The sequence below is a fragment of the Dipodomys merriami genome, unplaced genomic scaffold (genome assembly GCF_024711535.1).
Source record: "Dipodomys merriami isolate MVZ:Mamm:240054 unplaced genomic scaffold, mDipMer1.0.p SCAF_1, whole genome shotgun sequence".
In the NCBI taxonomy this organism is placed as follows: Eukaryota; Metazoa; Chordata; class Mammalia; order Rodentia; family Heteromyidae; genus Dipodomys; species Dipodomys merriami.
In genome coordinates, this window is record NW_027202270.1 from 45,003,637 (window position 1) to 45,030,357 (window position 26,721).

At 41.1% G+C, this 26,721-nt stretch overlaps 1 protein-coding gene and 1 pseudogene across 12 annotated transcripts in view; one reads left to right on the forward strand and one right to left on the reverse strand.

Annotated features, from left to right (window-relative positions):
* Myo3b (myosin IIIB) overlaps positions 1 to 26,721 on the reverse strand; it is a 397,916-nt gene that overhangs the window by 38,098 nt on the left and 333,097 nt on the right. The gene's annotated exons all lie outside the window — the stretch shown is intronic.
* Positions 8,814 to 26,721, forward strand: part of LOC138809559 (cytochrome c, somatic-like) — a 44,764-nt pseudogene continuing 26,856 nt past the window's right edge.

Genomic DNA, 26,721 nt, shown 5'->3' on the forward strand with positions numbered 1-26,721 from the left:
AGATTTTCTGCCATTCCTTAGTTGTTTCTTGGTTCTGGCCAGTGTTTCTTTTGGAAAATGACTTTTGAGTAACAGAAACTAGCACTGATCAAAGTTATGGGATTCTTCATCTATTTTTTTCAATAAATTGTTTAATAAAATATTTAACTTGAAGACTTGTGGGCAATCTCATACAAATAATTCATAAAAGGTAATGTCTACTGAATAAATGTGGATGATACTATTGGTAAACTTCCAGAGTAGAATAAATGCCTTTGGTGACTATAGTTTCTGTCATCTGTTTGATAGATAGGAATATCAGAATAAACATGAACATATAAATAAGTATATTTATATGTACATGAACATATTAACATGTATATTTACTTGGCTTGAGAAGTTGTTAGCAGGTACTTGAGGTAAGGTTTTTTGTTTCTTGGTTTTTTTGGTTTGTTTGTTTTTGGTTGGTTGTAGGGCTTGAACTCTGGGCCTAAGTGCTGTCCCTGAGCTCTTCAGCTCAAGGTAAGTGCTCTACCACTTGAGCCACAGTGCCACTTTCAGTTTTCTGGTGGTTAATTGGAGATAAGAATCTCATGGACTTCCTTGCCTGGGATGCCTTTGAACTGTGATCCTCAGATCTCAGCTTCCTTACTAGCTAGGATTACAGGCATGAGCCACTGGTGCCTGGTTGGGGTAAGGTGTTTGAGATTAATATAGTTTCACTGAATTCCTTCCTCATATATTTTTTCTTCAGTTGTGACCTACTTGGGTCATTTCCATCTAGGCCATGGGACTTGGGGACTAAGAAAGCCAATGGGAGCATGAAGTCATACCACCTACCGGGCTATGAGTAATAACATCTTTGATATTTGACCTAGGAGTTTCATGTTATCTATTGGCTTCTAAGAAAACACAGCAGGCCAACCAGTGAGCTAGCAGGCAGGATAAAAGCTCCAAGTCTTTACCACGCTTCTGTAATTGTCCTCACCTTACACACAGAGAGACAGGCTAAGAGCTAATAAATTGAAGAGGAGCTGAGATTCCATCTAAAACACTATCCCTAGAACAAAGCTCTTAATTATATTCTTTTAATGTATTTTCATTTATTCTTTAATTATAACTTACATGCTATAAAAGCTACCCTTTTAGTCTATGTTTATTTGAGTTTTGGCAAACACAAATAGAAGTTGTGTGACAAACAGCACTACTGAGATACAGAACAGTTACATGCCCACTGCCCAGTTCCCTTTTGGTCAGTCTTCCTCACTTCTTAACTCTGGTCAGTACTGTTTTCTGTACCTATCCTTTTTGCAATTATGTAATAATTGGAGTTTTATCCTTATAAAAGCGTCTGGTTGCTTCATTTAACATGAGGTTCACTCATGCTGTTACATGTATCAGCCTTACCATGCTTCATCGTTCATTTTGGGACTGTCCTCAGTTTATCTAGTCACTAACTCAAAGGACACTTAAAAAATTTAAACAACTTTATTGATAACAGCCAGTTGTTGCAACCAATACAATTATTCTTCATCTGCAGAACATAAATAATTTGTAATATCTATATAATACATTAATCTTCAATTAAAGTTTTTTTTCAACTATAGGGCTGGGACTAAATTGCTAAACAAATATGTCAGACTCAAGACCCATACTCCACAATTGCACTGTAACAAACGCAAATTCTATAGCTAATAATTCCAATGACAATTTTTCTTTATGTTTTGGACAGCACAACATGAAGGTGGGAGAGGCGGTGGTCAAAGAGAAACTCAGTTAAACTGATGAAGGACACTTTATATGGGACTCTTTTTTTGTATGTGTGTGCCTGTCCTGGGGCTTGAGCTCAGGGTCTGTTCCTGAGCTTCCTTTACTCAAGGCTAGTGCTCCACCACTTGAAGCACAGCTCCACTTGCCAGCTTTTTTGAGGGTAGTTTATCGGAAATCAGAGTCTCATGGACTTTCCTGTGGGAGCTGGCTTCCAACCATAATCCTCAGACCTCAGCCTTCTGAGTAGTTAGGATTGCAGGTATGAGCCACCGGCTCCTAGAGTCTCACTAATTAGTCTCAGCCTGTGTTATGGGATTATGAAAGTCTAGTCTGGAAAAGCATCTAATGTTAGAATAAGATGCTTGTATGAGGTTCTTGATGGAGAAGTGCCTTGTGATTTGTTAAGAACAAAATAAATCATGTTCTTTGTCTGAAAGCCTCCACATATTTTTCACTTCACTTGGAGGAAAAGCCTCAGTGTTCTCTACATCCTTATAAGTCTCAGCTCCTCTTTGGGTGAACCATGGCTAGCGTGCCCCATCTCCTGCAGTTTATGCTTACACGCTTCCTTCCCCTGGGGCCCAGTGACCAATGCTAGTGAATGGAACAGAGCAGAAGGCTGGGCATCATGGGGAGATCAGGGACAAAGACTGGTTTCTGTCTGGTGTGAGAAGCTGCCTTTCCTTTCTCTGGGGAAGACAGATGCATGCTGGGAGGCAGCTGGGAGGAAGCCCATGTGGTAAATGGGCTGGGAGTAAGCTTGGAAGTAGGAGCCACTACCATGCAGCACCATGCTGGGAGAGTAGAGCACAAGGCCTGGCGCTGAGGAATAAATACAATCAAATCAATTGAATACAACTGCAGGCCACAGCTCTCCATCAGGAAGCCCAGGAGTCCGTCACGGCCCTGGCACCAGATGTGAGAAATCATTGTGGTTTGTGGTACAAAGGTGCTCATCTGACTTTACCTGGTCTGTGGCAGGCTGGGGGAGGAAGAGACCATGTTTGTGAAATAGTTTAGGCTTTATTAGACTGCGCAGAACTTGAGTACATACACAGCCTACCTATGAGTCTGCCTCAGTAGAGGACAAGGCAGATGCCTTTCTTCTCATTGTACACAGGGCTAAAAACAAGCCCAGCATGGTGGTTCACAACTGTAATCCCAGATACTTGGGAGGTGGAAGCAGAAAGATGAAGCTTCAATGGGATCTGCCCTTGGGAAGAGGAGAGGCCTCTGAATAGAGTTTGGGGTCAATGTGATACTAGCTTGGTGGAGAGGTCAGCCAGAGTGGATGATACTGGTAATGGGGAGGAAGGAGTAAGAGCCCAGTGCCTTTCCATCCCCCAGACCCCATCAGTCATTTCCCAGCCGTCCTCCAGCCCTCACATATCAGCACATCTGGTAATCTCACTGTTTGTACTTTCTAGAAACACCAAAGCAACTTCCTATCACCCTTGGTTTGGAAAGGTGACATGATTCAGCCCACCAGCTCCTGTTCTTCCATTGCCAGGGATCTCTGTTCGTGTTGGCCCTTGATGGACACCACAGCATAGGCCATCCATTTGATGCCTTGACTTTCAACCCTTATAGAACTTCTAGCCAGGCGCCGGTGGCTCATGCCTGTAATCCTAGCTACTCAGGAGGCTGAGATCTGAGGATCGAAGTTCAAAGCCAGCCCAGGCAGGAAAGGCTGTGAAACTCTTATCTCCAATAAACCATCAGAAAACTGGAAGTGGTGCTGTAGCTCAAGTGGTAGAGCGCTAGCCTTGAGCTGAAGAGCTGAGGGACAGGCCCAGAGTTCAAGCCCCATGACCGACAACAAAACAAAACAAAAACAAAACAACAAAAAAGGCCTTCTTTTATCTACTTTCCCAGAGCACCAACTGTACATTAGTCCCTCCTTCTTCTTCCAGAGCAGAGCAAAAGGACCATGGGTGCTGGTGCCAAAAGAATCTTGGCTTTGTTCTGCTGCTGCTGCTTTTTGGGGTGGTAGTGGTACTAGGGTTTGAACTCAGGACTCATTCTTGCTCTTGTTTAGTTTTTCCACTTAATGACAGTGCTGTACCACTTGAGCCACACCTTCAGTTAAAACATGAGGTAAGAGGGGCTGGGAAGGTGGCTCAGTGGTAGAGTGCTTGCCTTGCATGCTTGAGGCCCTGGGTTCGATTCCTCAGCACCACATAAGCAAAAAGAAAAAAGCCGGAAGTGGCGCTGTGGCTCAAGTGGTAGAGCGCTAGCTTTGAGCTGAAGAGCTGAGGGACAGCGCCCAGGCCCAGAGTTCAGGCCCCACGACCGGAACCAAAACAACAACAACAACAACAACATGAGGTAAGAGTCTCTTGGATTTGTCTCCTTGATTGGATTCAAACCTCAGTTCTCAGATCTCAGACTCCTCTGTAGCTAGGATTACAGGTATGAACCACCAGAGCCCAGCTGAGCATTTATTCAGCAGCTAGAACTGTACTAGCTCCTTGCATAGATCCTCTGTCTATTCAAATGGGCTGGCAGTGAGCCAATAAGGTAGTGAAATTAAAGAACTGATTTATGAAATCTATACAACTGGATGGCAGTCCATCCAAGGGAAAACCCTGCTTCAGCTTGTACATTCTCTGTTGAAGGAAGTACTAGGAGGCCTTTGAATTCTCTCATCTTGTGATTTCCCATCCTCAGGAATTCAGCTTCCAGAGAAAATCAAGAATGACTCCTGGTCCCATCTCCAACCTGTCCAATACCCACAGTTCTCTCTCCATTCTGTGCAATTTTTTTCATGTACTTTTCACATGAGGTTTTGCTGCAATAAACATTATTCTTTGGGCACATTACTAGCAATTTCATTTTTTTTTAATGACATCAGCTCTTGTCCTTTGAAAAAATTAAATGAGTTAAAAAAAAGCCTAATCACTTAAAACCTATCACTTGTTGCTAGAATACTGAAGCTTGAACTCTGTGTTGTGTTTTCCAGGCAAGAGTGCTACCATTTGACCCATATCCCTAGCCCTTCTTTCTTAAAGTTATTTTTCTTTAAGATTGGGTCTCATGTTTTTGCCCACTCTGACCTTAGAATGTGATTCTCCTATCTATGTCTCTATCATATCTGAGATTACAGATGTTTACTACTAGTTTGTTTGTTGAAATATGGTCTTACTAACTTTTTGTCTAGGCTGGCTTTGGAAGGGGATCCTCTCACTCTCTGCCTCCCAAGTAGTTAGGATTACAGTCATGAACTACTGTGCTCAACTCTTGACAGAAATTTATTGAAACAAGTTATTCCAATCATGGGTTAACTATACTGCTTCACTCTGACATTATGTTAGTAATTTTGAGAGAGTGTTTTAAATCAGTTAAATCTCTGCCTCATAAGGATCTGGGAGGTGCTTTTCCAGTTGCCTAGGGGGCTGACCTGCTAATTCTCTCCATTCAAGAACATGGTCTGTTTGTAGTCCTGATGAATTTGCCATGCTGTTAGCTGGGGCTAATCTTCTGTCTTAATGGAGGTTAGTACAGCATAAGCCATGCATATCCTGACCTCCTCACATGACTAAGAGACTCAGATTTCTTGGGATCCAGCAGTGGCTACTAGCTTCATATGAGTGTGTGTGTATTATATTCCTCACATGTACTAGAAATAGACTAACTTCACAATGTATAAATTGCTCATTAATGAGAACAAACATCCACATAAGAATATGCAATGCAGATTTATCCAGGACCCAAGTGCATAATCCTCCAGAGTGCTGAATTATGAAACTGTTCAAATTGTTCAAAGATTAAAATTAACATTTTTTAAAGTTCCCAGCCGATAAGAAGTACTGTGCACTGTTTATTTTTCCAAGGTATGCTTTGGTGATAGCAAGTAGTAAGATATTTAGCACAGATTCATTCCATGAAGTAGAACATAGTAGGAAGAAGGAGGAAGCTGTTCGACTAGAGAGTGCTACCATGCTACAGAAGGGATTCACTTCTGCTATACAAGACCCACAGGGAAGTTCTGTTTCACCCTTGTTAGAACATTGCTTGATCTCTGAGAAAATGCATCAATGCTGTCATCAGAGCGCAGCCATACCTAAGCTTTTCCCAGGGGTAGGTCTGTAGGTCTTTTTGAGCTACCAGTAAGCAAATGTATGGAGGAATACCGCTTGTATGGTGTGTGTGTGTGTGTGTGTGTGTGTGTGTGTGTGTGTGTGTGTGTGTGTGTGTGTAGCATTTGACTATTTTAATACTGTATGGTGTGTGTGGGGGGAGGACATTTCACTATTTTAACATTAGCTAGAAGTGAATCGAGCTAAGTGTGCCAGTATAACTCATGAAGCCATTGTGCTTGTTAATGAAGCAAACAGTGGCATTTGTGAGGAAGCCCACGCCAGAACACAGCAAGCACGTGGGCAATTTCCCACCTACATCAGAGGAAACATGAAAGAGCAACTCTTAATTACAACCAAATATTAGCGCTGACTCCTGGGAACTCATCATCCCATCTCAAGGTCTATATTTATGAAAATGTAAGCAATGTCTTAAAACATGTTAATTTGTTCTTTGTTTATTTCTTTTCCCTGACAGATTAATTTATTCCAAGGGACTTTGGTTCTCAAGCGCTAATATATCGATTGGGCCCATGTACGACATAGCTAACAGCCTTAGGGAGGAGATTTTGGTGGAAAACAAAAGTCTTTCTTGTAGTTTTCCTTAGGTAATTAACTTTCTATTGTGAGCCCTGGAAAGCTTCCAGTTTGCTCTGGATTTGCATCTATGACTTTTAGATCAATGGTTAATTTCATAAGAGGTTGGGAGTGCTGAAAAATAATCACACACATACACATTGACCCACCACACACATTTGGGGCTTGAATGAGTTAGAGCACACTGAAAAGCGGTGTGCTTTTTAAAGTTTTTACTAAGCGATGTCTAAGAGCTTCTTGTAAAGGACACGTAGGCAGGAGTAAGCATCTGTGTAGGCTCTGGACAGTAATAAAATAATGAGGCTCTGGAGAAGTAAAAGAGAAGGAGGGAGTGAGAAATTCTATTTGGGTCAAGGAAAGCTTCTTTTGGATCTTTCCAGCTCATATAATCCCATTGGGAAGTCAAAGTATAGCTTAAAGTGCCATCCTTTTAAAGTCTATTAATTGATTATCTGTTCTTTTGTCATCCATGAACTGAACAGATAACTGTACTGTGTAGAAAGAATTAAGCAAGTTAATGACATTCTCCCAGAACCCTGTTCCCAAAGCACCTTAGTATGTGACTGTTCTTTACAACATGCTTTAATTTAGTAGAACAGAAAGTCTCCTGAAATGCAAATATCCCCAAGCATCTCTGGCTTTTGTCTTTAGGAGCTTAAAAAATGTACAGGTTAGCTGGGCATCAGTAGCTAGTACCTGAACTCCTATCTACTCAGGAGGCTAAGATCTGAGGATGGTGGTGTGAAGTCAGCCTAGAGCTGGCAAGTCCGTGAGACTCTTTATTACTAATTAACCAGCCAGAAGTGGACCTGTGGCTTAAGTGGTAGAATGCCAGCCTTGAGAGAAAAGGCTAAGAGACAGCACATAGGCCCTAAGTTCAAGCCCCAGACCAGCACAAAAAGTTAAAGTGTACAAGTTTAAGACAGAACATCTAACATTAGTAATTACCTTTCACACAAGAATTCTTTCATAACTGCAAGCAAAGTAGAGAGATTTCTGACACTCTACAATTCTTGATTTCCACAAGCTTGACTCCTTTGTCCAATGAATAAAATGAAACTACATTATTATTTATAATATGCTAACTATAAGTCAGTATACAAATGGTATTTTTATTATATGATATTGGATTTTTGAATAGATAACTGGAATATGCCTTGGCTTACTACTAAAATATTTACAGCTTCTGTTAGGTTGAAAAGGCAGTGGTTGGGGAAAGTGTGGTTGTCTGTATTGTTTTTACATGTTCCTAGCTCCACAGTTCCTCTCCCAGCAGAGTATTTCCATCTTCTTCCTGTTAAACTTAGCAATTGGCCATGTGACCTGTTTGACCAGTGACATATTGTCTGTAAGCATGCATTTATATCTAAGTAGAGGGTAAAATATGACTTTCTAGATCTCTGCCGTAACTCCCATATCTGGGAGGATCTGGATGGAAAGTGATCTGCAAGCCCAGGTTCTGAGCGAAAGTGGCAGAAGAGCCACAGCCAGCCACAAAGTGAAGCAGGAGGGAGAAAGTGAGCTTTGTGGTCATGAACCACTGAGTGTTTCTGTATGATGCCCTAATCTCTCTCAACTGATACAACACCTTAAACCACATGTCTCTACTTCCTTACTGGTTTGCATTTTACAAATGATCATTTGATAGTAACAACTTATTATGACTGGGAAAATAGGAATATAAATCTCTACTATGAATGCATTACCTTCCAAAAGAAGGTATTTATGACAGAGTTAGAAAAATGGTGGGAGGAGGGCACAGAATCAGTGGAAAGCAAGTGAAAAAGTACAGCAGGGGGGCCCATCAGCTGTACTGGACATTGATGAAAGTGAACTAAGCAACTCAAGGTTTGTGATGAGAAGGAGGGAATGAGAGTGAAGGAGGGAACAGCTGATACTAACCAAAAGGAAGCAAATGTACACATTGCCTGATATACGTATATAATCTCTAAAACAACAATAAAAATACTTTAAAAAAAAAGAAAAGAAAAATGGTCTGACATCACACACTCCTAAATTCTCAATGTCTTGCCTGAGTCCAATCCCTGGGATTTGCTGGTGAGCAGGACAGACACAATCCACACATTCCTTCATCAAGTGATGGAATTCAACATAAAGAAAATGAATAGGTTTGTGTAAGTCAGATTACAAGAGAAAGGCTCAAAGAAAAAATGGTTTTTCTCAAAGATTAGAGTTAAGCTGAAGTCCAAACAAAGCTCTAGTCACATGAAGAAGAGTAAACATGGGGACATTCCAGGCCAAGAGAACAACATGCAAACACTCTCTGTGTCCTTGACAGAGTATCTGGATATGGAAAGGGGTGTGGATAGGCCATGCCAATTTTAATTCAATGGGAAGCTGCTGAAGGAGAATGGCAAGAATGAAAACATGAAGGTATTTGTGTCTTCGACACAGATGACTTTCTCTGATGAGAGTTTCCTACCTTCAATGGAAAAAGAATGGAAGCAAGCAGACAAGTGAGGAGACCACACAGGTTAGAGGTGATGGCCATTGGACCAAGTTGAGAGCAGAGGTGGGTAAAGTGAAGATGTGTATGGCAGGTCAAATTCAGAACTTGAAGGGTTGGGTGCTCAAGGGGAAGGAAAGGGAATGATCAAGAATGACGTCCAGACTCCTGGCCTACTTTCTTGGGTAAGGAAGAGCAAGGAGGACTGAAGTTTCTAAGATGGCAGATAGCAGTTTAATCTAGCCAAGCATTGAGATTCCTGAGACATGGCAGAGATGTCAGGTGGGAGGCCTTGTGTGAGTGCCCGGAATCCAGAGAAATCATCTGGCTGCACGCATGCACGGGGGAGGCCTCAGTAACTCCATGGATGGTCAGGTTTGGGGAGTAGGTGCAGAATCGGGGGAAGGGAGGAAAGGTCCTCAGAAGTCTGAAGAGCACTTGGTAGGAAAACAGGGAGCATCCATGAGGTTGAGGGTCACCAGGAGGGTGGGTTTTCACAGAAGCTGAGAAAAGAGTGGGGTTTAAGAAGACACCACCAGAACTCAAGCTGCTGATGGGTGAAATAAGGCCAGTGAAGGTTCTAGGGATAAGAGATGAAGAGCCAGGAAGGAGAAGCCTGAAATCACAGAGTATTTATTAAGATGGAACCTCTGGAAGTGGTTGAGTCTTTGGACTAAAACCAAGAGGCTTGAGTAGTAGCTCATCTTGAATGCGCATCCTGCTCATGCACTCTCCTTCTGAAAACCTTCCTTCCTCTTTTTTCTGGAGGGAGATTGGGTGGTTTTGATGAGAAGTGCTGTTCAGTCCTCACTGTAGCTTTTGTTCTTGTTTCTTACATTACAAATAGTATGTAGTCATCAAAGAATGCCTATGAAAGAGGATTTATTTAGCCCGTAAATACTGACTTGGTTGGTTTCTGTATCTTTCGACACAGTGAAATTCCTATTAGGTGAAGGATTGTTAAAATATGAATAAAACTTCACTTGGATTCTACTAGAAAATGTTTTATATTTTAAATTTCTCACATTTTAGGTACAACAAAAGTCCAGTCCTCCCCAGACCTCTGTCCTTGTTGCAGAGAAAACCACTGTCTTTACTATCTTGGGTGAAGAATCTATATACATGCAACTCTAAGACCATTTTTCCTCTTATAAAACAAAAATAAAAACATAACAAATCCCTTGAAATTGAGAGCATAGTTACACATTCTGTGTCTTGCCTTGTCACATCTTAATATGACATGGATGTTATCCCAGATAACTCATTATAGATATAACCCATGCCTTTTCATGGCTACAGAGTATTTCATTTCATAGATGTCAGTATTTAACAATTTCTTTTGTTGGTGGTCTCAAGTTTGAACTCAGGGCCTTGGGATGATTAATTAAGTGCTTTGTCACTTTGGCCTTGTCTTTAGCCCTTTTTGCTTTTTATATTTCAGATAAGGTCTTGTGTTTTATTTGTGGCCCACATAAACTGCAATATTCCTGCTTCCCATAGCTTGGATTACAAGTATATAACACTTCTTTTATTTTTTTTCAGTGCCAATACTAGGGCTTGAACTCAGGGCCTTGAATGTTATCATTTAACTTTTTTCACTCAAGGCTGGCTCTCTACCACTTGAGCTATACCTTCATTTCCAGTTTTGTGCTGGTTAAGTGGAGACAAGAATCTCTTGGATTTATCTGCCTGCCTGGCTTCAGACTGTAATCCTCAAAACTCAGCCTCCTAAATAGCTCAGATGACAGACGTGAGCCACTGGTGTCTGGCTGGTGTCCATCTCTTGAGAAGCTTTGTGAGCCACTCTGCCTAGCCAATAACTTTTCTACTGGTAGACATTTAGGTTTTTCTTAGCATTTTAAAACCATGAAGCCAAAATTTCTTATAAAACACACAAAATCTTCACTTAGTATTAACAGTTGCAAACTCAAATCCCAATGACATAAGTAGTTGCTGGGAATAACTGCTATTCTCAGAGCCTGTGGTAAAGAATAATGGCTGGTAACTTTTGTGATTCATCTATAACACCTGTGGACATCAGCAACATCAGCCTGTGCCAAAGGAATGAGAAGAGAAGAAATATGAATATTTAAAGACTTTTAGAAAAAGAATCCTTTAAATTAAAGAGAATATTATATGGGCTATCAAATAGGTTAGATAGAAAGTGCAATATTTTTTGTTTTCTTGGCTAGTATGTGACTAGAGTTCTCCAAAATATCAGTTAGCTTTAACACTTTATAATACACAAACAATTAATTTTTTTCAGTTCCAAGCAACATTATTACTTTTATTTGGAAAGAGGCTTTTCGTGGTCACAAAGATTGCCTTCTGGGGACAGGGAAAGAGTCCACCAGCCATCCCTGAATGTCACTCCTAATCAGGAAGTCATGTTCAGGGACACAGAGGTGAGAATGTAGAGATGGAGACAGAATAAAATTTTATTGTAAAGGTTTGGGTGTAATTCTTAAAGATTCTGCCTTTCATCCCATGGGCCCTGGGGAGTTCCAGAGATTTCTGATCAGAAGGATGACATATAGAACTTGGCAGTGGTATGCAGAATAAATTAGAGGAGAGATGGCATCGAGAGAGCCATAAAGGGCATTGTAGTGGTCCAAGCTGGGTGATGACAGCCTTGGCTGGAGTAAGAACAGCAGAACAAAAAGTGTAAAAGGCCCAAGAGTGAACTTGACCTTTCTTTCTACCCTAGCACCATAAGTGGGACACATCCCATTCATCAGCAGTGATTTAATCTGTATTCAAAATTGTGTTATAAAATACAGCACAAATGGGCTGGGAAGGTAGAGCGCATGCCTTGCATGCATGAAGCCCTGGGTTCGATTCCTCAGCACCACATAAGCAAAAAGAAAAAAGCCAGAAGTGACGCTATGGCTCAAGTGGTAGAGCGCTAGCCTTGAGCTAAAGAGCTGAGGGACAGCGCCCAGGCTCAGAGTTCAGACCCCATGACTGGACACCCCCCCCCCCAAAAAAAATACAGCACAAACTCCAAAGCAAAAGGGTTAACCATTAAACATATTGCAATGAATCTTTAAGCTGTATATGAACAGGGAAGGGGTTGTCTTCAGCAGGCCTTCATTCCAGGGGCCTTTCCCACACTCTCAATGAGGCCTCTGAGAGCTTCCAATGGTAAAGTGACAAGTTGAACTAGGGACAATAGGCAACACTGACGGGTGACTTACTATGTTAATACTGTGTGTGAGATGAATTGTAGATCATGTAATAACACTTCTTGGATACTTAGCACTCTGTGTGTGTGTGTGTGTGTGTGTGTGTATGTGTGTGTGTGCATGTGCTTGCATGCATGCACACACGCACAAGCACCAGTACTGGGGCGTGAACTCAGAGCCTCCAGTTTTTGTGCTCAAAGATGGTACTCTATTAAGAGTACTTAAGTTCAAATGCTACAAAATGTTAAAAGAAAAAAAGAAAATGTGGTGAATATCTAATTATGGGAATGGTAAGAGCTCCTTAAGTATGAAACCACAGTCAGAGACTTTCAAATATTGAGCTCATTATATTAAAAAACAAAAAGAAAATAAAACACCCTTTTAGCAGTAAAATCAAGTAAACAACAACAAAAAGACCCCCCCAAACAAAATTTAAAGACAAGTGATAATGAAAAAAATATTTGTAACAGCTGTATTTAAAAACAGATCACTATGGTTGATTTATAAAGGGCTTTGAATCTTAAAGAGAGAAGATTTCCTACCCCAAACTTTTTCTGAACCACCTCTCCTTTGACGAAGTTGCCTGTAGTATGAAAAACCAGATGCTGCCAGTCCCAATGAAGCACTGCACTTTGACTTGATCTGGGTGGTATGCAGAAAGAAGATGGCTAAGGCAGGACAAAGGGACCAGGAGAGGGAGGATCTTCTGGGATGAAATGAAGGCAGAATGGGTAGGAATGCTAAAAAATGAATGGAGAAGCACAAAAATATAGAAGCATCTAACACCCTCAGTACTGTAGAGGGCACTTGAATGTACTTGGATTTAAGTAGAAGCATGACACTCTTGGAGGCAAAGAGGTAGAGGTGAAGTTGATCTTGCCTTTAGTAAGACCACAAGAGTAGTGAATGATGATAACACAGAGGTAGTAAGTACCACAGTCTTAGCTTAACTCTGGATATAGATAATTTCATTGAATTCCATTCGCTAGGCTGGAAGACATGTACTCTGTAATATGCTATTCCCATCTTACAGATTCAGAAACTCAAGCTCAGGACTACTCTGCCCCAGTTCACAGAACTAGGAAGTGGCTGAGTGATTCAAATTTGGGCCATTTTACTGCAGAGCACAATTTGACCACAAGACTGTACTCACTTGGCATCCGTTCCCAACAGATAAACCACATATGCCTCACTGGGCTCAAGCCTGTTACCTGCAGCCACAAGTGTGGGTCTTAGCTAAAAGTCTGCAGATCAGAATTTCCATGGAGGGTGCTGGCTGGATTCTCCATGGAGTATCAGACTAAGCCAGGAGGCTAAGAGACTAAAACAGGAAGAACTGCCACAAAAAGTCTTCTGATCACTCTAATCCTACTTTCCAGTGACCAAACTGTGTTCTATTTATTCAGATGGAAGCAGGCCATGGTGCCAAGCACTGTACATTACAGGGTGCTTTGATGTCACGTGCTTCCCAGGAACATGCAGCTAAGACAGAGAGAGCTGCTTTGTGTTTATGCCTCTAAACAGAACCATTTGAGTACACAGACCAAAAGACCTGGTCCAGGAGCACTGCGTTTTCTCCAATCGAGTGATTCATTGCTAATGTCTTCATTTTGGACACTGCAGTTGAATGTGAAACCATATGTTTTAAATTAAAAGCACACTAAGCAAATCACAAGTTTCTCAAGATGATGCTTAAAGTCTGTTTTGGCATCTGTTGGTTGCCAAAAGACCCATATGATCCTGTAATTAAACAACAAATATTTTCTGCAAAATTAATCATTTCAGCTGTCCCCAAACACTATGATTATGATGTTTAAATGCTATGTTAAGAAATAGGTTGCACAACGAGGGTCATTTAGAATTGTTTGTTCCCTATTCCAATACTGTCCTGATCTTTCTCTCACCATCTTATTCCAATTCCTTGTATGAGAGCACAAAGCATTTTGGTTATATGAGCCATAAACAGTTGAACAACAGAGCCAAAAACATGGGCAGCAAAATCACCAAAACTAGATGCTATCATCTCTACTTGGCCAGAGGACTCATTCACCTTGAAGGTGATGTCAGAATCAGTTAGGATACTATGACAAGATGATCATTGTCATCTTGGGACAATTCCTAGGGAGGAAGTGAGGGCTTAATGACTCCCAGAATTGGTGGGAGGGTAGACAACTCATTTTGGGTGACAGGATCCAGGTACTCTGGATGACCAGGTGACCAAATTGGCCTATTCTCCCCTTGTCCTCTCTGACTGGTTTAGGATTCTAAGAGAAACATGACTATTCCAGAGACTCTTTTTAAAATTCCTAAGTTGTTCAGTAAGATACCTATATGTAATAAGGCAAAGAGTCTGCAATCCACTTAAGAAGCTGAGAATGTGGCACACATTTCTATTCTTTTCTTTCTTTTTAAAATTGTTATTATAAAGGTGATATATAAAGGGGTTACAGTTAGATAAGATAGGTAAAGAGTTCATTTCTTTTTGGGCAATATCACCTCTTCCCTTGCTTACTTCTAGTTTTTCCCTCCTGTTCTTACACACAGGTTGTATAGTTCATTGTCAATGTAGTGTCTAGTGAGTACCACTGCTGAATTTGTTTTTTTTCTTAATATATATTTTTTATTGTAAAGATACTGTACAGAGGGGTTACAGTTACACAAGCAAGGTAATGAGTCCATTTCCTATTAAGCATTGTTACAACCTTCTTTGTTTTTCCCCTACTATTCCTTCCGTCCCCACCTCCCCAACTCCTCCCCTCACCCCCCCCAAAGTTGTAAAGTTCATTTTCAACATAGTGTCTTGTACATCTCATTATTAAAATGGGTCATCCTGTATCCTTATTTCAGCATTTTGTTATTTCCCTTCCCCTCCCCAAATTAGAAAAATGTATATACAAGATCCCTGCTGCATTTGTTGATCCTTTGTCCTTTCACATTTCCATTCTTTGAAGATACTTTATGAAAGATTAATCTCTTCCCCACTATGTACTGATTTTTTTTTGGTTCCAATTGTGGGGTCTGAACTCTGAACTCTGGGTCTGGGTGCTGTCCCTCAGCTCTTCAGCTCAAGGCTAGCGCTCTACCACTTGAGCCACAGCGTCACTTCCGGCTTTTTTCTTTTTGCTTATATGGTGCTGAGGAATAGAACCCAGGGCTTCATACATGCAAGGCAAGTGCTCTACCGCTGAGCCACCTTCCCAGCCCCTTTGTACTGATTTTTTTCAACCACTTTATGGCCTCTTTAAAGGGCTTATTCCATGTCATCCCCACAGTGGGAAAGAGAACAATGGCTTCTCTATCCCAGCTGGACAGTAAAGGGGTCCCCAAGGGAGACAGGGTTGCTGAGAGGGTTGCTGAGAGAAAGTCAAGGGAAATTCTGCTGCCATGGTCTTAAAACAGAGCTTCCGCCCAACCATGTTCTCTTACTTGAGTAGAAAAATGTAAAAACAGTAAGCTAACTCCATGAGGGTTGAGATCTGTTGAAGACAACATGGGCCTAGTCAGACCCCCTAAGAAGGAATCTCTGCTTCACTGCAAACATGAAATCTGCAATAGGCACCCAGTTCACAGCCTGTGGTGGTAGCTGCTAAGAATCTAGCTTCTCAATTCTGATTTGCCATTTCTTAACCCCTTAAAGGGCTTTCTCTAGGCCTCAGAGGGCAGTGAAGTATGAGGGGAAATAGTGGTTAGAGGGAAAAAACCAGAGGAACAGATGTTTATTTAAGTATGTTCTTCTCCTGTGAAGAGAAAACATATAGTCAGAATTAAGGAATTTCATGGCCAAATCAAGCCCAATTAGAAATATGTGGTAATACTTAGGTATGTCAAACAGCTCAGAATACTGTTCTGCATAGTTTATTTTGTGTTCTGAGGCCAGATGAACGTAGGTAAAATCCAGCTCTGGTGAGAAGACAGAGGAAAATGAGAAATGTCAACAGAAGATCCTGGGAAAGAGAGGTGAGCGGTTCATGTCTGGTGCCTGAAATGGCAGCTTTGTGTGTGTGGCGGGGCAAGGTAGGGAAGGGATACCCTCAGAAAGGTCCTTGGGTGATTCACAAGCACTGTATTAAACCCAGCCAGAATCCCAAATAGCACTTTGGATTTCTTTCCTTTGGGTCTGAAGTCAACCCATTCAATGAGGTGGTGTTGACAGTGGGTTAAGTCCTCAGGGCAACCATTTCTGTAGTTTATGCTGCTCCTTGATACAACAACCACCAAAAATTGGCGGCCACTGTTCCTATCTTATAGAGATGGACACTTTGGTTATGGAAGAACAAGTGATTCATCTGAACCTATCCCATGTCCTTTCTGAGTCACTTTCTTACAGAAGTACTGAAAATCCTTGAGCCAACTCCATCTACCCTTCTCAGTGGAGCCAAGTGGAGCCATGAAAGATTGAATCATCGCCTTCAGCAAGTAGACACAAAAGTGATGGATGCAGGTATAGGACTGGCTCAGCAGGGACGGCATGTGCCTGAGCTGGGAGAGAGCATGAACTCCCTGGGTAGAGGAGATTGAGCAGAGAAAAGTAGAGTGGGAAAGCTACCAGGTGGAGGTTGGGACTGGAGTGAGGGGCAGGTCTCCGCCTGTGACACAGTTTATCTCAATACACTGCTCACTGTGGATGTCAGGATCTGCCACGCTCAGGAAAAAAAAAATCCCAGCACAACTATCTTATTTATTTCCTCTAAAATCTATAGTAAGATCCCCATTTCCTATTAGAAAAGTTATTAGGTATTCCTTAGCTGCAAATGACAGAAACCATCTCAATTTTTTTTAACCTAATCTAGGCAACACTGGTGTTTGGATGATATCGCATCAGGTACTCCAAGGACTTAGGCCTTGTAGCCTAGATTTTCTCTGTCCTGCTGTCCCTTGGTCATGACTGGCTTCCCCTGTCTATCTCTCCATTCTGTTTCTCTCTCTGCATTGACCATGTTCTTCTATCTCTGAACAGCCATCTTCTAGGCTGTGGAGGCAGTTGGGCAGGGGGATGTGATTTGGGGGGAAGATAGGCCTAAAAAGGTTCTATTCTATCCTGGACAATCATAGTGGCCAGGGGGACAAATGGGTCTGATAGAGTAGGTGCAAGTCTTATGACCAACGTTTTGGTCAGGGTTCCATGTAATTGGCTTGAGAGTCTTAGGAGAGCCCCTGAGTGTATATGTTAAGGAACAATTTCCCAAAGGAAGGAAGGAGGAAGAGAAGGACTGGTCTGACAACACAAGCAGTTTTGGTGACAGTATCATTGGGAATATCAGAAATGAAATTGGTGAAGTCTATGAAATAATATGAATGCTGTATGGAAAATGTTCAGATGTTTCCCGATATGGGAAAATCTGGCAGATGCGGCTGACTAATGACTACCAGGGTGTACATCAGAGAGAGCTGGAAACAAACAGTGGAATGTCAAGCCTGCATCATGTTCAAGTGCATGGAGCTCATTTATTTTAAGATGTGCAGCTCTCTTTTAATTACTTATGATCCTTTACAGCATACTACAAGTGGACTGCAGTATGTTTGTGAGAAGAGTAACATATTAGGAATAACAGATCTCGCTCCTAGTTTCTAGTTTTTGCTGGAGGCGACAGCGTCATATTCAGGTCTATTGATCTGCTTAGTGATACATCCTTTCTATGGGAATGCATACAAGGGGTTGTAGGGTTTGCAGTCAGCTGATACAGGTAAACTGTGATCCTGGGTTAAGATAGGTTTGATTACTGCACTTCAGTTTTCTCATTTTTAAAAAAAATGAGAAAAATGGGGGCTGGGAAGTTGGCTCAGTGGTAGAGCGTTTGCCTTGCATGCCAGAGGCCCTGGGTTCGATTCCTCAGCACCACATAAGCGAAAAGAAAAAAAAAGCCGGAAGTGGCGCTGTGGCTCAAGTGGTAGAGCGCTAGCCTTGAGCTGAAGAACTGAGGGACAGTGCCCAGGCCCAGAGTTCAGGCCCCATGACCGGACCCCCCCCCCCAAAAAAATGGAGCTGGGTAGACTCTCCCTCACTCATCCTGGTGAGGGATATATTTACTCATCAATGTATTCACTTAGGAAGATTTCTTGAACATTTACCATGGCTTTACGGTGGATACTAAGAGTATTATTACACAGAACAATGTCCTTGTCCTCATGAACTATATGGCCAGGGAGAGAGACAGATGATAGGGAAGAGGCACAGAGCCTAGTACACAGTAAGTGCTAAAAATATGTGAATCATCTTTCCTTTGTTGTACTCAATTATGATGATCTAGATAGGATCTGAATCTTCATTATGTTGAAACCTCATCACCAATCTGATATATTAAGAGGTAGGGCCTTTGAGAGGTGGGATTAAGGCTCTTACAAAAGAGCTCAGGGACTGTTTTTCTGATTTTGCACCTTCCACCATGTGAGCACCCATAATGGAAGCCACCATCTATCGGAATGGACCTGCCCAGATTTGCTCGCAATCAATCCTTGTCTTTTATATATTAGCAAGTCTAATATATTTTGTTATAGAATTATAAATGGACTAAGACTCATCTTAACCTAGAAGGGATGGTGACACATCTCTGATTTTCTTGGAACCTGTTTCTCATAGGTTTATTGAAGGGTTTAGAGATACTTTCAAATGTTTTCTCATTCCCTAAAATTCTTCAAATGTTTGGTTCCCACTTCCTTTTACCCAGAGCTTGGGAAACTGAACTTATTAAAAGGAGCCACATTGGGGACTTTCCCTTGAATCTATGTTTTTATTACTATCCAGCTGGCCTTGTGCCATTAAACATGCCACCAATCTCAGCACAGTTCTACCCTATACCATCTGAGCATCCTCAAAAAGCACTTTTACTGTACATATAAGACATAGTGAGGCCATGATGAGGAAAGATTTGGCTGGAATCCAAGCCCTAGGTGTGGGATTTAGGGCAAATGACTTAACCTCTTCATACCTTACATTCCATATCTGAGAGTAGGGATGATCAGCAGGGATATGGAAGAAGATGATGTGTAAGGGATGAATGATGGGGAGTGGGTATTTAGTTAACAGAACATCCTGCCTTGAGTTGAGAAATGGCTGACTGCTTGCTGATTGCAAAATGATAGATGTAAGGACCCTCTGCTCAGAAATAAAGCCACCAGCAACTCATTCTAGATTTCTGCCATCAGGCTCAATGTTCAACACAGAATACTGGTGCATTGTGTAGATACATTATTCTTTTAGCAGAAGGCTGGGAGAAGAGGCATTGACAAAGTTAGCTTGGGCTAACTGCATGCTCTGGGCTTTGGTTCCTCATCTGTAAAACAGAAAGGTTGGACAAGATGATCTCAAAGACCCTTTAAATTCTAAAGTTTTCTGATTCTGACGCTAAATATCTGTGAAAGAATTTGCCAAGAGATAGAAAAAAAGTCTTTGTTATGCTCTTCCTCATGCCCCCACCATCCCACCACGAAGTCTATCAACTTATGATTATATAAGGTGCCCAATGCTATGCTTGAAAACATAATCCTGTGTTTTCAAAGAAAATCTCTTCTGTCCATTGAAATGTGAAAAGGTGTGGTTTACAACCTAACATCACTTTGATTTTTTTAGTTTTAATCTCAGAGACAGTAGTTTGAACTCATTTAATGTGACCATGAGAAATACTAGCTCTCTGTACCTTTCACATGAGCACCAATTGAGCCTTTGTGAAGGTCTAAAATTGAGGCACATATTGATACTGTGCAAGCCCTTAATTCCATAAGAGTCTGCTGGTTGCTCAAAGGAGAGCAATCAAAACCCTAAATTAATAATTATATCAATAGATTTTCCTTAGGAGAGAAAAAAAATTATCTGTGCCTGAGGCTACTGTAAAAAAGGCTCCAAGTAGAAAGGGAAAAATTATAAAATATAAGCTTAGTTTGATAAAGCCACTTTTAAATGTGGAGCACAAATGTACTGTAGTGCAAATTTTTCTTTTCCAGCCCAAACAATAGCGTAGACAGACTATCTATAGGTAGGTAGGTAGATAGGCAGATAGATAGGTAGATACATTCCTACTTATAAGTGTTAATATTCATACATGAGTGTTCTGTTAAAAATACCTGTGCACAAAGAATTTTGAAACATTGAAACATATACTTATATGTATACATGTCAGTTTACCTGAGTTCACTGTACTTTTGATAGTTGTGATAGAGAATTAAACTCCAGAAAAAGATAGGTTTGAGACAGACATATTTTTGAGCAAGCTAATAGAGATGTCAATTTTCTGTGGTTTTGTGTTTGAGAATAATTGTCTTTCTTACCTGTGTTAGGGTGAATTCAACAAGGCGCTGTTAGAAACACAAGTGACACAGTTGCAAATGCAGGTAAGAGGTTCTATCAGCCCTTTCCGCTGCGATTGGTTGAATTTCTTTTTGCATCACAAAAGTGACCCTTTCATCGAAATGCTGAAACTCTCACTCTGTTGGCATTAAGCCAACTTGGCAAGACCATTCATTTAACCAACATACCTATTCACTTAAGAAAGGAAATCTATCTAAATTGAGTTCTAAAGCTTTTTACTAAAGTGATGTTTGTACAAATTGTTAAAATATTTAGATGATCAATTGTCAAAGCAGCAGTTCCTGAAGAATCGTGTTCTATGAAGTTGCCTGCAAAATTAAGTTCACAAACCTTTAGATTTAGTTTAAATCTGATTAAAATTTAATTTGAAAGTCGGTTGCTGGTGGTTCACGCTACTCCCAGCCACTCAGGTCTCTGCGATCTAATAATTGTGATTTTAAACTAGCCTGGATGGAAAAGTCAGTGAGACTCTTGTCTTCAATTAACCACCAAAAAGCCAAAAATGGAGCTGTGTCTCAAGAGAAAAAGCACCAGCCTGGAATCTAGTACTGGCATACACACACACACACACACACACACACACACACACACACTGATTTGGAGGCATCAGTAATTAAAGTTCATGAACACACAGGAGAATCACTGCTGTCTGGCAAAAGCCTCAGAATCACTGAAACCAAAACTTCTCCCATGTGACCTTTATTTAAGGGCCAGAACCACTTTTGAATTAGGAACTTATCATCTCATGGAAAATGAAAAATAATGAGCAATTTTTGGGGGTTACATATCACTGTTGCCAGGAAAAGAAAAGACATCAAAAAATTTTCAGTAACGTACATAAGAGGCACCATTTGTGCTTTTATGTAAAGTATCAATTCCACATGTAATTGCTGAATATTTTCTAAATTAAGAGCCCATGTGGTGAGCGGGTGCACGCAAAGAGATAATCAGAAAAATCTCAGCATTAAAATATAGTCTCCAAGTAAAAACACATAAATCACGTTGGCAAGGCCTAGGCTGCTGTGAAAATTACCGCACTTCAGCTTGGGTTTCTGTTGAGTCTGGAGCAGAGTAACTGAAAAATGACTGGATTTGTGAATTTTAGGTCACAAGATAAAGGCAAAAAAAAAAAAAAAAAAAAAAAAGTCCCAAAGTCAAAGACCAAATACAAAGGCACACAGACCCATGCCACTGGATTACAATAGAGTCATTATTAGAAGACAACTTGCATTCAAGTTTTTAATTTTCAATCTGCTGCTTAATGACCTCACCTCACCAAAGGAGCTGTTTTACTAAGTGAGGACAATAAAGACTTCTCTCCTTGAACAAACATCATGTAATTTCTTGAACTGATTTCCAATCCCCAAAGTATGACTTATTTCCTTACTAGTTCCTTAATTCAGCATGTGTTGATTGCTCTGAACAACAGTTATAGATTTTCCTGATCATCTGGTGTCTTAGTCCATCCTCTATTGCTATAACAAAGTAGCAGATCCTGTAATTTGTAAAGAATACATGTTAATTTGGTTGTGGAGGCTGTAAAGTATAAGAGCATGGTGCTACCACTGTATGGGTATATGGTAAGGGCCTTTTTGCTGTGATATAACAAGGCAGAGAGCATTAAATGTGGGACAGTTTGCTAGCTCGGGTCTCTCACTATTTTTATATGTGTATGCCAGTCCTGGACTTGAATTCCAGGTCTGGGCATTGTCCCCTGAGTTTTTTGCTCAAGGTGAGCACTCTACCATTTGAGCCATAGCTCTGTTCCTAGCTTTTTTGTATGTAGTTAATTGGAAATAAGGGTTTCAGACTTTTCCTGCCTGGGCTGGTTTCCAACTGGGATTATAAGCATGAGCCACTAGTGCCCCACTTTCTCACTATTTTTGAAATACCACTAATGCTGTCATAGGGGTCCCACCCTTACCTAATCCTAATCACTTCCCCAAGTCCTACCTCCAAATACCATAAACACATGAATTAGGGGATTAACTTTCCCATATATGAACGTTAGGGGTCACATTCAAATCATGGCAGTTGGACTGTTCCATTGTTCACAAATGGTACCAAGTAATGCTGACTGATCATCTCACAGATATCACAAAGAAAGCAGCCCTAGTGCCTAGGCCCAGTGTGACTCTGAATTGCTTTTAGAAAATGTAAAACATGTGTGCAGAACTAGAGGTGGATCTGCCAGAACAGAGGCCTGGCAAGAGGCCAGGGTATTTATCCATACTTTTCTCTCCTGAGCTTTCAGAGATGAGCTCGTGTAGGAACATATTCTTTTGTGCCCTCAATAATAGAAAGACATGTTCTAGTGACTTCTGCAACTCTCCCTGGCCAGAAGGCTAAGGTTCACTAGAGATAATGCATCATTCACCTGGGATGCATTACTCAGGCCAGTAGAAACATTTGCAACCTAAGAACATGTTGGGAATTTATGTGCAAGTCTTATCTAGCAAGTTTCTTCTTTGTGCGTGTCTCTAGAGCAGCATTTTTCAACCTTGGCTGCACCTTAGAGACAACTGGGGAACTCTGAAATAATCCCAATGGCCAGGCCACACCCAGAATGCTTACATCAGAATCCTTGGATATGAGACCCCAGCAGATCAATGTTTTCTAAAGCTCCCTTGGTGATTTGAATGTGCAGCCAACAGGAAGAAAGAAATGTGATTGTAACACACATCTGAGTCTCAGGAGCTGAGGACAGAAGGATAGACATGTTCTCAGGTACACTGACTGACTCAGAGCTGGCCAGATTTCTAGAGTGACACCTGGTACCGGCTGAACACTTATTTCACTTTTTCTCCTTAGGGTCTGAATCAAAGGCAGACAAGCCTAAAAATAACTCAGCCGCAGCTTGCTTGCTGATACTAATGCTGGCAATTTGAAGTTGCCTTTACAGCTATTGCCTTCTCCCTTTGAAATATTGTGGCTCTAAAATTCAAGTTACAGGTCAATCAAAGGTCTTATTAGTTGTGTTAACAAGTGTGAAAGGTCTGAACCTACCAATACCTGGTTCAGCCCCTGGGAGTATTCTCTGCTTGCTACTCATGTAGCACTTTACCCAAAATCCAAGACATATTTAATGGGAAAAATACCAGGACAGACATATGAAGAGAACTATATTTCCTTAAAGGAAGGACAAGTGATCCAATTTCCACATTAATTTATATCTCTCCTTCATCTCTGCAGGCTCCGTTAACAAAAGTTATGCATAATTCATGAGAGATATCTTTAAATCAACCAGTTCGTGGTGCTGACTAATTGGTAAATAAATACTTTATGAAAATGCTGATGCAGACTCTGTTTTTCTTTTTAAATGGGACAAAAAAGAAAAAAAGAAAATACACTTTATCAATAGCTGTAGAATAGATAGCCATACCTCATTCAGTTTAATTTTATAATGTATTTTCAAGTTTGTTTGCTATTTTAGGTACACTTACCATAAAAAATAAAGGGATACAGAAGGAATACAATCCTGCATGAAAAGTTTTAAGTCAAACAAAATTTAAATTCATTTAATGAGCCAGAGACTCATGTACAGAAAAGCATACACAGAAGATAGTCTAAAGCTGGGAGTTACTGTATTTTTATTTTGATTCTTTGATGCTGTGTGAATGTAACTAAAGACAGAGGGAAAGAAAACAAGATAGGGTAGAAAAAGAGGACTATAGCTATGATACCTTGAAAACAAAAATCATCTTTTGTAAAGTAGTTTTTTTTGTTTTTGTTTTTTTGTCGGTCATGGGTCTTGAACTCTGGGCCTGGGCGCTGTCCCTCAGCTCTTCAGCTCAAGGCGAGCGCTCTACCACTTGAGCTACAGCGCCTCTTCCGGTTTTCTGGTGATTTATTGGAGATAGGAGTCTCACGGTCTTTCCTGCCCGGGCTGGCTTTGAACTGCGATCCTCAGATCTCAGCCTCCTGAGTAGCTAGGATTACAGGCGTGAGCCACCAGCGCCCGGCTGTAAAGTAGTTTTGTTACTGAGATTTAATTATTTGAAAGGTAACTGCAAGAGACAACTTCTCTGTCTCATGCTGGGAGCCAAGCTTAAGGTCAGGCTCTGCTGCACACCAACTGTGTATTTTGGGCAAGATACTGAATTTCCCTATATATGTTTCATTCTTCAGGATGAAGATGGTACAGCATTATTCAGATGTCAGCATTAAATATGATATTGTGTTAAAAAACTTGATCTGGGGCAGATGCACACTAAAATACTCAAGAAATATTGGCTATTGTTATTTGCTACATATAGAAAATTCTAGTATCCTTCTTGATTTTTTTGAAAAGAAATGCATCTCTAGCATAAATTGGTTAATTAGAACAAAGGCCTGGATTCATACATGAGCAGAGACAAGTAGCCCCAAACCAAATACAAATTTAGAAAACCCATGCTTCTAGCCTTGGCCGGACATTGCCATTTCCTATAGAGACTTTGAATGGGATAACATGACTGGCAGAGGAAAACTTAGAAATGGTGCAGTGTTCCTAATGGCCTGTGGGGGAAGGGACCCTACTCTGCCTCAGGACCACCTGTGAAAAGGTCTCTTTTTGGCTGCTTTTCTTTGCTGAACACTCAGTGGTTCTTAGAAGGGGGACTAGACTTGGTGCCTGACCTCAAGAATGGATCAGTCTGGTATGGGAGACATGTGCCAGCCACACACACTAACATACCAAAACTTGCCAAAAAAGGAGTCCTAAGTGAGGGAATAGGAGACACTGCACAAAAGGAAATATATTCATTACCAGACTCATGTACTAGTAATCCCTCTGTACATCAACTTTATAATAACAGTAAAGTAAATTAATTTAAAAAATGGGAGTCTCATCAAATTCCCTTGGGATGTGGGACTAGGATGAGACTTCTGCTCAAGATCAACATCAGAAGAGAGTGGAGTCATGGCCTGGAGTCATGGCCTGGATTCTATGGCTCAGGGATGAGGTCTCTGAGACAGGTGGCTTCCTTTACATCCTTTGGAGTTAGCTGTTGCTGGAAATGATCTGTAACCCTCTAGAGAGAAAGCTCAGGAGAGGATTCTGGGAGATAATGAAAGGGAAAAAAATCCCATCATTCCACGTTGCTGGCTCCAAGAAAGTAAAGGTGCAATGACAATTCCTTCCTTCCTTCCTTCCTTCCTTCCTTCCTTCCTTCCTTCCTATCTATCTTCCTTTTTATCTTTCTTTCTTTCTTCTTTTTTTGGTAGTACTAGGGTTTGAAACAGGGCTCTGCACTTGCTGAGCAGGTGCTCTACCAGTTGAACCATACCTCTAGCCTCATCTTTTTCTTAACAATATTTAATGGATGTTGCTGAGCACTTATTTCACCATTCTGGAGGAATCTAGGAATCATAATTCCTCCTGGGGTTATTTTTATTATTAAAGAAAATGTTGGCAGAGGAAGAAAAAAGTAATATCAGGGGAAGGGGGAGGTAAATGGTGAGAAAAAGTATAGCCCTGAAGGAAACTGGGTTCTCACTCTGATTTGGATGAGAACAAGTACCCAGTGGGCACCTATAAATCTCTGCTGTCCTGTTGAGTAGTCATAGTGGTAGCCATGCAGGGTGCCCCTCCCCTGGGATGTGAGGTTGGATGTAGCCACCCAGCAATAAGCCCAGAATTGGAGAGAAAGGCAGTGAAGTCTTCCTAAAACTTAATGCCGCCTTATGCCCATCTGCTCCAAAAGCCCATGTTGTTCTGTTTTCTTTCTTGGGTCTAAGAGGAAGTAGTTGTCACACTAACCTATTTTCACCCACAAACCTTTCCCTAACACTTGCTTTATGCACCAAAACCCAGAAGCTTCCTGTCCCTTCCTTTCCTGGGAATTTTCCAGAACTACTGGTAGTATATCTTTAGCCATCATGAACTAGAATCTGACTAGAATTGTTTCTTCACAGTTATGTTGCATGAGAGAGCATAATGTCATAGCCTTTGCAAAGACATTTCCTTCCTGAAAAATGGGTAGAAAGTAATTTATCAGTCAACACACTTTATTCCAATTGTTGGTCTGCCCAACCTGGGTATATTCTCAACTTCTGGGGCTGTTTTTAACCTGATAATATTGACATGTTTTCTGATTCCTCTGCATTGCACACATTTTCAGCATGTTAAAATTACAATAAGCCAGGTGCCAGTGGTGCATGCCTATAACACTAGCTGCTCAGGAGGCTGGGATTCACATATAGTTCAAAGCCAGTCTAGGCAGGAAAGCCTGTGAGATTCTTATCTCCAATTAACTACCAAAAAGCCAGAAGTAGAGCTGTGGCTCAGTGGTACAGTGTTAGCCTTGAGCAAAAGCAACTCAGGGACAGTTCAAGCCCCAAGACTGACACATGTGCATGCTT